Source organism: Podarcis pityusensis (genome assembly GCF_964106645.2).
Source record: "Podarcis pityusensis genome assembly, chromosome: 1".
Lineage (NCBI taxonomy): Eukaryota > Metazoa > Chordata > Lepidosauria > Squamata > Lacertidae > Podarcis > Podarcis pityusensis.
The window spans coordinates 81,154,310-81,163,727 of NC_138028.1; the positions used below are offsets into that span (position 1 = coordinate 81,154,310).

At 45.6% G+C, this 9,418-nt stretch overlaps 1 long non-coding RNA gene across 1 annotated transcript in view; it reads right to left on the bottom strand.

The window, feature by feature from the left end:
• The window catches only part of LOC308486125, a 38,594-nt gene extending 35,030 nt beyond the window's left edge, over positions 1–3,564 (bottom strand). The window contains exon 1 of the long non-coding RNA XR_013990957.1: positions 3,477–3,564. This is a non-coding gene — a long non-coding RNA (uncharacterized lncRNA). The remainder of the gene's footprint in view (positions 1–3,476) is intronic.
• Positions 3,565–9,418: the final 5,854 nt, after the last annotated feature.

Here is a 9,418-nt window from a genome sequence, read left to right on the forward strand (position 1 = left end):
CTTTTATTAGACGTTAACTTTTTTTACAGGTATTCAGGAGCTGCTATGGTCTTAAGATGTTTGCTGTTAAGGGACCGGGAAGGAAATTCCCTGCATTGGCAAGTTTCGCCTTCCTTGTAGCAGATGTCACAACTTGGGCGGTTTTAGGCCTTGGGCGGAATCCTTTAGTCTATCTTCTCTAAATGGGGGGGGGGTGTTTGAAGCGGTGATGCCCCCGCCAGGACAGCGATCCCAGGGTTCCCCGTTAAAGGGGCTGAGTCAGAGGGGAGTCACTGGTCATACGCTGAAAGGTTGTCAGGGCACTCCCCAGTGTTGCGGTGAAATGGGGGCAGACACTCTGCGTAAACAAATGTCTTCCAGAGCCAGCCCACTTCTCAGACAGACCTGATTACCCTGATGTGCTCCAGATCCCCAGCTGGGGACTGGGAGGGATACACACCCAATGCCTAAGGCAAGGTCTTCCTACATCTGAAAGTTTAAAAAAAGTTGTGGCCAATTTAATCCCATAACACATTGTCATGAGTCGTTTATTTCTTCCGGGTGGCTCTTGGGGTTGGGGGTCACTGATGGTCCAAATCCTAGAGTGTTCATCCAAAGAAGCACTATGTCTCTTTTTCCATGAGCACAAGGATTCCCCCAACCCTCAGGAGCAGATTTGGGGAAGGTGCAAGAGAGGAACAGATGTGTGTAATTACGTTGCGCTAACAAAACAAGGGTGTTGGAAACTGCCCATTGCCAACAGAGTCCATTGAAATGTGGGGGTTTTTAAGACAGATTTCCCCCCCTTCTTATCTCTGTGGCATCCGTCTCTCCAGCAGCCTGCTTGCAGAGTGGCACCCTTTGAATTTCTTCTGCAGGCCCAGAGAGTGTCCTGGGTCTAAGCTGCTCATGAAAACTGACCACAGGAGCTACTGCAGGGAGATATAGTGTCATGTCACATCTTGCTGCAGTCTGCACGGCGTGCATTGTGTAGCCCTCCCTGCTTTGCCGGGTGACTCAGCAGTGGAAGAGAGTGGACGGCCCGTGTCATTACGGTAATGCTCCATTTCCAGGAGAAATTCAAAGGGTTTCTCCAGGGCAGATGTCCTGAATGCAGAATTCAGCAATGGCCGCAAGGTGACCCAGAGATGCTACTCTCCATACATCTCAATTTTCAGGATCTCTACCTTGCCCTGGCCCACACCATATCTACCAACCCTTCTTGTTTTTTCTCTTAGTACATTTGCACTGATATGCACCCCCCCCAAAAAACACACACCCCTATTGCGTATGTAAGGAGAGATCCAGCAATCCATATAGCCAAACATATGCAGACACCCAAAGCCCACCTGATAATTAGGTGAGAGTAAAAGTCTCATCAGCAGACACAAACTGTTCAGACCACACCAGCTTCTCCTTCCTACTGTCAACTTATCTGTTGCTTCCCTCCTAACAAATAAGACACAGAAGCCTTGAACCAATGAGGCACTGTGGGCCCTCCTTGGCAGGGTGCTTGTTTATTGTGTGTGGGAAAGGGCCTGGGCTGAGTTCAGTGACATCATTATGGCACCCACATCATTGCCATGGGCTGACTGGCTTCTTCTCTGAGCGATACCATGAGGACGTTGTTTTCACACAATGTCATGAACTGCTTAGGAAGTGGACACGCACACTATGGGCGTGGCTGTCATTGTTGCTATGTTGTTTTCCAGCCATGTGGGCTTTATTATAACAGCTGAAGTCGACACATTCTCAAGATGATAAATTCCGTGCCCAGTACCAAAAATTTTGCACCTGGAATTGTCGAGTTCACACAGTCTTTCTAAAGAACAATTTGGTTGTTTTTGGGCACTACATTACATTTCCCTTCTATTACAACTAAATCTGATAATGGTGCTGGATCTGCTCATTCACTGCAAAACACATCCACGGGTACTCTATTTCAGATTTTCAGTCGGAGTGTAAATATCCAAGAAATTACTGTTCTGCAAACAGCCAGGATCACTTGAAAGGATTGATTCAAATGTCCATGACTCCTTGAGAAGTTCCCCAAAATGTCCAGCAGGGGGAGCGTTTAGATTGCTCCTAGTGCTTGGTCAGACACATCAATACTGCAAGCGGCTGCTGCTGCTTCCCACTAAGTAGGAGAGTTTGGGGGCATTATAAAACCCACCAATTTATTTAACCTGTTTCCCCAGGGGTTTCCTTTACAACAGTGCCCCAGAGTAGAAAAGGAAAGTTTCACAGAGAAGAAATTATATGTTTCCAAGTTGCATTTTTCTACCTGCTGTGGCTCACCATTTCCTTTGTTTACCATGGAGTCTAATGCAAAAGAGGGAGAACTCAAGACAGCCACTGGACGCCATTGCCTTTATTATGTGTTCACTATTCTTCCATTGATTTTGAGCACCAGCCTCTCTTGACCTGACTTAATTATATTGAAAAGGCTGGACCCAGGTTTGTGTATTACTGTGCTGAAAACTGAGCCAGTTTGAGCCATGTACATCTCCCGCTTCAGCAAGTCACACGCACCATGCTGTATGCTCAGGAACTCAACAGATCAAAGGTCAAGAAATATCATGTTCGGGCAGCGTCAAGCATACCCATCTTCTCCATCTCCATTGCTCGGTTTGCAGGACTGCTTCCCATCCACCATGCCATGGTCCAACCCCTGGCATGAAACATTTGCATGCTTGAGAAGCACCCATCTCACAAAAGCCACCTGTCTGGAAGCACCCTGGAGTCCTCCTTCCTAAGCCCTCCTTCAAACAATGACCCAAATGCACTGCCATTTTGCACATCCTTTCCATAGTGAATAAGATGTTCAATGTATGGCAAGTCTCTCTTTGCTGTACCAGCCTCTGGACTGTCTCACTAATACATTGCCACTAGCAGAGAGAAGTAGGCATGGTCCTTCTTGGGAGACAAGGCTGCACAAGGCTGGGTGTCTTCCCCTCTCCTTTCTTCAGCTCCCTACAAAGTTGTGTTTTCATCATGATGTTGTCACAGCTCTGTTAGAGAGAGCTGAGTTCCCAACACCAATTTTGGTGGGGGTGGGGCAATGTTGCTGTGGAGATTATGAAAAGTAGGTTTCCCGAAAAATTGTTTTCTTTGAATGAATAACCTCTAGGCAGGGAAGAGCTTGAAGCATGAGAAATGGGAGATGTCGGAGCTTTTATTCCAACATAGCACTTTGCACTTACCCAGCGGATGTTGTCCCTGTGTGAGCAATATGCCTGGAAAGGCCAGGCATATTTGTAAGAGATTTGGGAAAGTAGAAGCGCAGATAGATGACTAAGGATAAAATGAATATTAGACTTATGTGTATAAGGCCTGACAGCCAGTTAAAAGACTGCTTTAATTAATTTAGCCAATTAATTGATTTAATTAATCAGTTAAATGTAAATAAATGTGAAGATGGCTAAAACCTCAACAGAGGTGCCTTTTTGAGATAATGGAGGAAATGCAAGTTAAATTAGAAAGAAACAAAAACTTACCACTCACGGACAGAAGAAATGGCCATCTCTAATGGGTTCTTTTTCATTCCTTCTTACAGTAGCATATCAGATTCAAACTGGCCTAAAAACAAACAAACGAACAAGTGTGTATTGAACTCGCAACCCTCTTGGTTTAAAATGTCTTCCTACTGATTTAAATGGAATATCCAAGACCTTAAATTCTTGCTGGAAATGTCTATGGGAAATCCATTCTGAGCTGGCCCATGGAGTGAAAACAGAAGAGTCTAGGGATGCTGCTGCCAGTGCACTCTCTCCTCTATTCCCAGTGATAGAAGCATTTGGCACCAGCTCTTATTATGGAAATATTGGATTAAATATGTTTTCCAAGCAGGTGAGCATATTGAGGCTGGGCTGCATATCTGCCATATGCCTCTTATGAAAGTAGGAGTGTTTGCAACACACTGTTAGAAGTACTGTATTTCTCATAACAGTTTCCTTGTTTGCTTAGACAAAGGGAAGCAAAATACACCCAGCTGCGTTCACATATAAAGATCAGCACACACTATCATTAACATGCGTTCAGGACTTCAGGGGCTCCAATTGTCCACAAAAAGATTGCCTTAAGACATCAGTAGCAGAATACCTCTTTGGCAAGCAAAAAGGAGAGTCATAGACACATCAGGCTTGTTGCCCCACTCCTACCAGTCCGTCAAGCCACCTCCTTTTTCTCGCTTCCAGCTTTCCCTCCTGTTTATGCCACAACACTTCCAGGTGCTGTTTCCCCTTCTAGGATGATAGATGTGGCCAGTTTCAGTAGGAGGCAGAGCAGCCATCCCTAAGCAGCAGGATTATGGGACAGCAACATCAGCCATTCACAATTTAACCGAGCAGAGCTAGGCTAGGCCATGAGAAAGGAGCCATCTCCACCTTTTTGCTGCAAATTGAAGATACAAACTTGTTGAGAAAGAGTCCAGCTGTAGCTGTTTGCAAAGACAAGGTCAGATCTTATGGGATGCATTGCCCATTTTTAAAAAAATGGGTAAACTGACAATGTCTGGAGATAGAACAGGCAACCAAAATAGCCAAAGTAACTGGTTTCTTTCCAATAGTTTATTCCTTGCTTGTGGGCCAGTGCTGCATTTTTCAGCCTGTGTCAGGACACACCTTTCTAAAATCATATTTCCTAAACTTGGAATGAGGCTCAGTGTGAACTAAAACAAAAGAAGAGCAATGCTGATCAGGCTCCATCCAGCCTAGGCTTTGCCAATATGGTGCTTTCCAGATGTTTTGGACTACAATTCCCATCAGCTCAGCTGTGCTGGGTGGAGCTAATGGAAGTTGTAGCCCAAAACAGCAGGAGGACACCAGATTGGTGAAAATGGATCTACTCTAGTAACCTGCTTCAAATAGTAGACAGAAGCTTTTGCTTAGCCCACACACAGTGCATAAAGTCTACAGTCATAATTTAGCAACCCCAACAATTGATTATCAGAGCTATTTTGCCTCTGAACATAGACCCATAGAGCCAGGAAGTACTTCAAATGTCATCTAGTCAAACCCCCATGCAGTAAAACTGCTGCTACAGCATCCACCCTCTGCTAAAAACAAAAAACCTCTTGAAAGATACTTGGAGTCGAGTGTGGATTTCATGCTCTTTATTCAGCTCATAGTAGTGAGGAATGGGAGTTCCCCCGAAATGTCTTCTTTATATACATTATTTACACAATGGGCCCCATGTGATTGGCTAATTCCGGGATTCTCTTGTAGGCCAATCTGGTTGCGGATTCACTTCCACCTGGAGTTGGATTGGGTGGCTCCTGTGGACCAATGAGGCTGCTGCATTCTGGATCCTATTGTTCTAGGACCAATCAGACTGCTGCATTTTGGATCCTATTCAACTCAGTACATAACACCTCTACAGAAAGTTGACGACCTTCTGAGCTGATCTGTTCCACTTTTGAGCGGCTTGTACAATATTTAGTTAAACTCCCCCAATCGAGCCTAAAAGTCATTGATAGACCTACCAATCCTACAGGAGTGTGTCTAATTACATTTTAAAGTCATCTAACCTAATGGTTGTCACCACACCTTGTAGGAGTGTGAATTCCATAAGTTTAATTGTTCCATAAGTACTTTATGGTCCTGAGACCTCCGGGTATAGGGCAGTATATAAATATAATAAATAAAAATAAAAATACAGTAAATAAATAATCTTTCTTGACAGTGGCGTAGCGTGGGTTGTCAGCACCCGGGGCAAGGCAAGTAATTTGTGCCCCCTAACCCGTGGATTTGCGCCCCCTAACCCCCAGATGTTGCGCCCGGTGCGGCCGGGCCCCCCTGCACCCCCCACGCTACGCCACTGTTTCTTGAATCTATTGCTGGACAATTTCCACAGGTAACCCTGAATTCTTATGACATAACCTAATCAAATTATGAGTTGTGTGAAGGAGATGATTCTCTCTATACATTCTTTTCTTCACACAACACATTTTATTAAGTAATCTTATATGCTCCTCATTATCTTCTTCTTCTAAACCTGCATTATTTTTGTGTATACTGTACCTTCCTACACCTTTTCCAGTTCTCTTTAACAGCCTTCACATTAAATGTGCCTCTTTTTTCCCCTGTGTGCACACTGAGACTGCACCCACATCACGCACTTAAAACACATTTTAAGCACTTTTCCCCCTCCCACGAAGAATCCTGGGAGTTGATGTTTGTTAAGAGTGCTAGGAACTGTAGCTTTCTGGGGTTTCCAAGATTCTTGGGGAAAGGATGTGCATTAAATGTGTTTTAATGGTGTGCATTCAACTTTGTTGTAAATGCTTTCATTGAGCTAGCAACCATGACCGCAAGATCTTTCCTTGGAAAATCACTGCCAGTTCAGGACCTGCCACTGCATATGTGAAGGCTTTCCAGAACGCATCGCTTTATGCTTACATTGAACCTCATCTGCTGCTCATTCACTCAGCTTAGAGCGCTGCTTTGGCATTTCTTCACTGGTTCCCCACCCCACCCCCATATATATATATTGGGGTTTTATATTTCAGCACGCGCTTTGGAACCCTGGAGAAATCAACGTTCCAAAAAGGACGCAGGGAAACGCCCAGGTTCAAACAGCAGCCCGTGGAGGGCAAGAGGCGTGACGACGGGGGGCGGAGCTTAGGGCCTCGCCCCCGCAATCTCCTCCCACTGGTTTAGTTAACTCGTTTACACGGCGCTCGAAAAGGGCTTAAGATTCACTAGGAATAGGGCGCTTGACGGTAAACGTGAAGCTCTGGATTTAGTGGTTTTCCACGCCGGCTTTAGACGGTCGTGTGCATTACAGTACTGGATTTCCTTCGAAATGTGGTGATTCTGGCTGGCTGCACCCCAGGGCCCCCCTGCTCACTGGACTTCTGCCCCAGAGGAAGAGAAACGGATCTCTTTGCATCTCGTCTGGAAAAAATAAGAGCCGAGAAGAAGCAGGCTGCGGACTGATAGGGAAGCGCGAGAGAGGGACTCGTTTTTGCAAATATGAGGCATGGGACCCGGGACACTTCCGCCTATGATCTCCCCTTCACTTAAAAACAAACAAACAAACCCTTCCCTCCAGCCCCACGGAAGCCGTGTAGGGAAAGGGGCAGTGGAGGGCTGTCTGAGCCCCGCAGCTTCTTGTCGCTTTTGCAGTGCGTGGGGGAATCTGCTCCTTGGGCAATGGTGCTTCCCGGCACTTGAGAGCAACTTGGCAGGCGGAGGGAACGGGGCGCTAATTACCTTTGTCACCAGCTCCTTTTCTACCCTAAAGTGAGCAGGAAGCATATAATCTGCCCTGTCAGAGAGGAGGCTGCGGAGGGTGAAAGCCCCGCCCCCGCCCGCCCCCGGCCTCCTGCAGCCCCACATGCCTCGAGTCGCAGGGCTGTCATGGCCAAAACACAGGCTTGGCTGACAACAAACATTGGCGAGGAAAAGCGAGGTGGGCGGGGTGGGGGAGAAGCTGATTAAAGGGGGCGGGGCCGCGTGATTCACAGGATTAACGGGCAGTTTTGAGCTGGAACAGAGAAAAAGCAGCTCTCGGAAGTAGCTGCTGCTGCTGCAGCAGCCTTAATAGGCAGCTTCTGCCTATGGGTGGTGCCTGTGGGGTAGGAGTTGTGGGGCAGAAGGCCGGAGCCCCAGTCAGAAAAATGAGCAGGAGGGCCCCCCAAGCACAGCAGGGCCAGTTTATCACATTTTAAGTAAGGGAAGCAATGCACATTACCATATAAAGAGGGAGGGAAAGGAAGACCCTTAAATCCAGTCTGAATTGCCTGATTGCATCACTGCCTGACTAACAAAGGGCCCATGGTGGTAGGTGATTCTGCAAGAGGGACACTTAAATCTCTGGACACTGTGATACATAGTTAAGTCTACAGAGAGCCAGTGTGGCATAATGAGTAGTGTGTTGGCCTTGAGTTGAGGAAACTCTTGTTTAAGCCCCATGCAGACAGAACACTCACTGAGTGACTTTGTGTCTGTCTTTAAAACAAATACAGAGCTGTAGCTACAGGGGGGCTAGCCATGTTTTTCTGTCCCTGGTTAAGCCTCCATAGGGGCACCATTGAGGCTTGCAGCGTGTGTGTGTGTGTGTGTGTGTGTGTATACACAAATGTGTGTGGGGGGGTGCCACACTGGGTTTTGACCCAGATGGGCGGGAAGCCTAGTTTCGCTCCTGCCAAATATTATGTTCAATGTATTTTAAGTTCTCATTATCTACTTTTATTAGTATGAACAAAAACAAAAACATACAGATCAGACAGAATTCTAACTTAGGTAAGATAGGCCCCCCAACCTCACTTAGAGACTTCATGTGCATTGTAAAAGTGTCCATCTCATTTGAGTCACTGTCCTCCTGAGGGGCAATGCCCTTAGGTCAAGTGCATTTGATAACGTTATTGTGCTGCAGCCTTCATGACCAAAGTCATGCCTACAAGAAAAAAACCACTTCAGCTTTAACAAATCCTTAACAAATCTCGCAGCTTCGAGAGCTACAAACATGAGTCTGACCAAACTGCGGGAGGCAGCGGAAGACAGGAGGGCCTGGCGTGCTCTGGTCCATGGGGTCACGAAGAGTCGGACACGACTAAACGACTAAACAACAACAACAAAAGTGTTACGCAGATCGTGTGCCTGGGCAAACACACAGTCTATTCTAGACTATTGTAAAATGGAAATAACTGCACTAACTCAGGAGGGCACCATGTTGGCTATCCCTGCCCTAGCAAGTAGGTTCCAGATCTTTCTGTTGCTTTCCCCATATAAATTTTTATTAGTTTTTCATTGGTTATACATATATGCAGTCTAGATCACATAAGTTACATATAACATAGCTGTTACAAAAGTCATATATACATTACACAGTTATTTTAGGCTCCGCCGAGCCTCGGACTTCCCTTCACTTCGTTGGTAAGTATCAGATAGATTCTAAAGTCACGTGTTTTATTTCTTTTGCATATTTGCCAAACACTGTTAGAGTTATTCCAACCCTGCCAGAGTCATCAAAGTTCTATACTTATCTTTAATATACGTCAGATATTTGTTCCAATTGTCATGAAACTTCTGGTCATCCTGGTCTCTTAATCTTCCTGATATTCTAGCTAGTTCAGCATAGTTTAACATCTTGATCTGCCAGTCATTTATAGTAGGTATTAACTCCATTTTCCAACTTTGGGCTAACATAGTTCTAGCGGCCGTTGTGGCATATAGAAACAGATTTTTATCCTCTTTTTTAATTTCCTTGCCTACTATTCCTAGCAGGAAAGCTTCAGGCTTTTTGGGAAAAGTATATTTAAATTTTTTTTTAAGTTCGTTATAAATCAGTTCCCAAAAGCCTTTTACTTTACTGCATGTCCACCACATGTGGTAGAGCTCACCATCCCCCTCTCCACATTTCCAACATTTCTTCGTCTTCAGTTTATAAATCTTAGCCAATTTCACTGGCGTGAGATACCACCTATTTCTGTTGC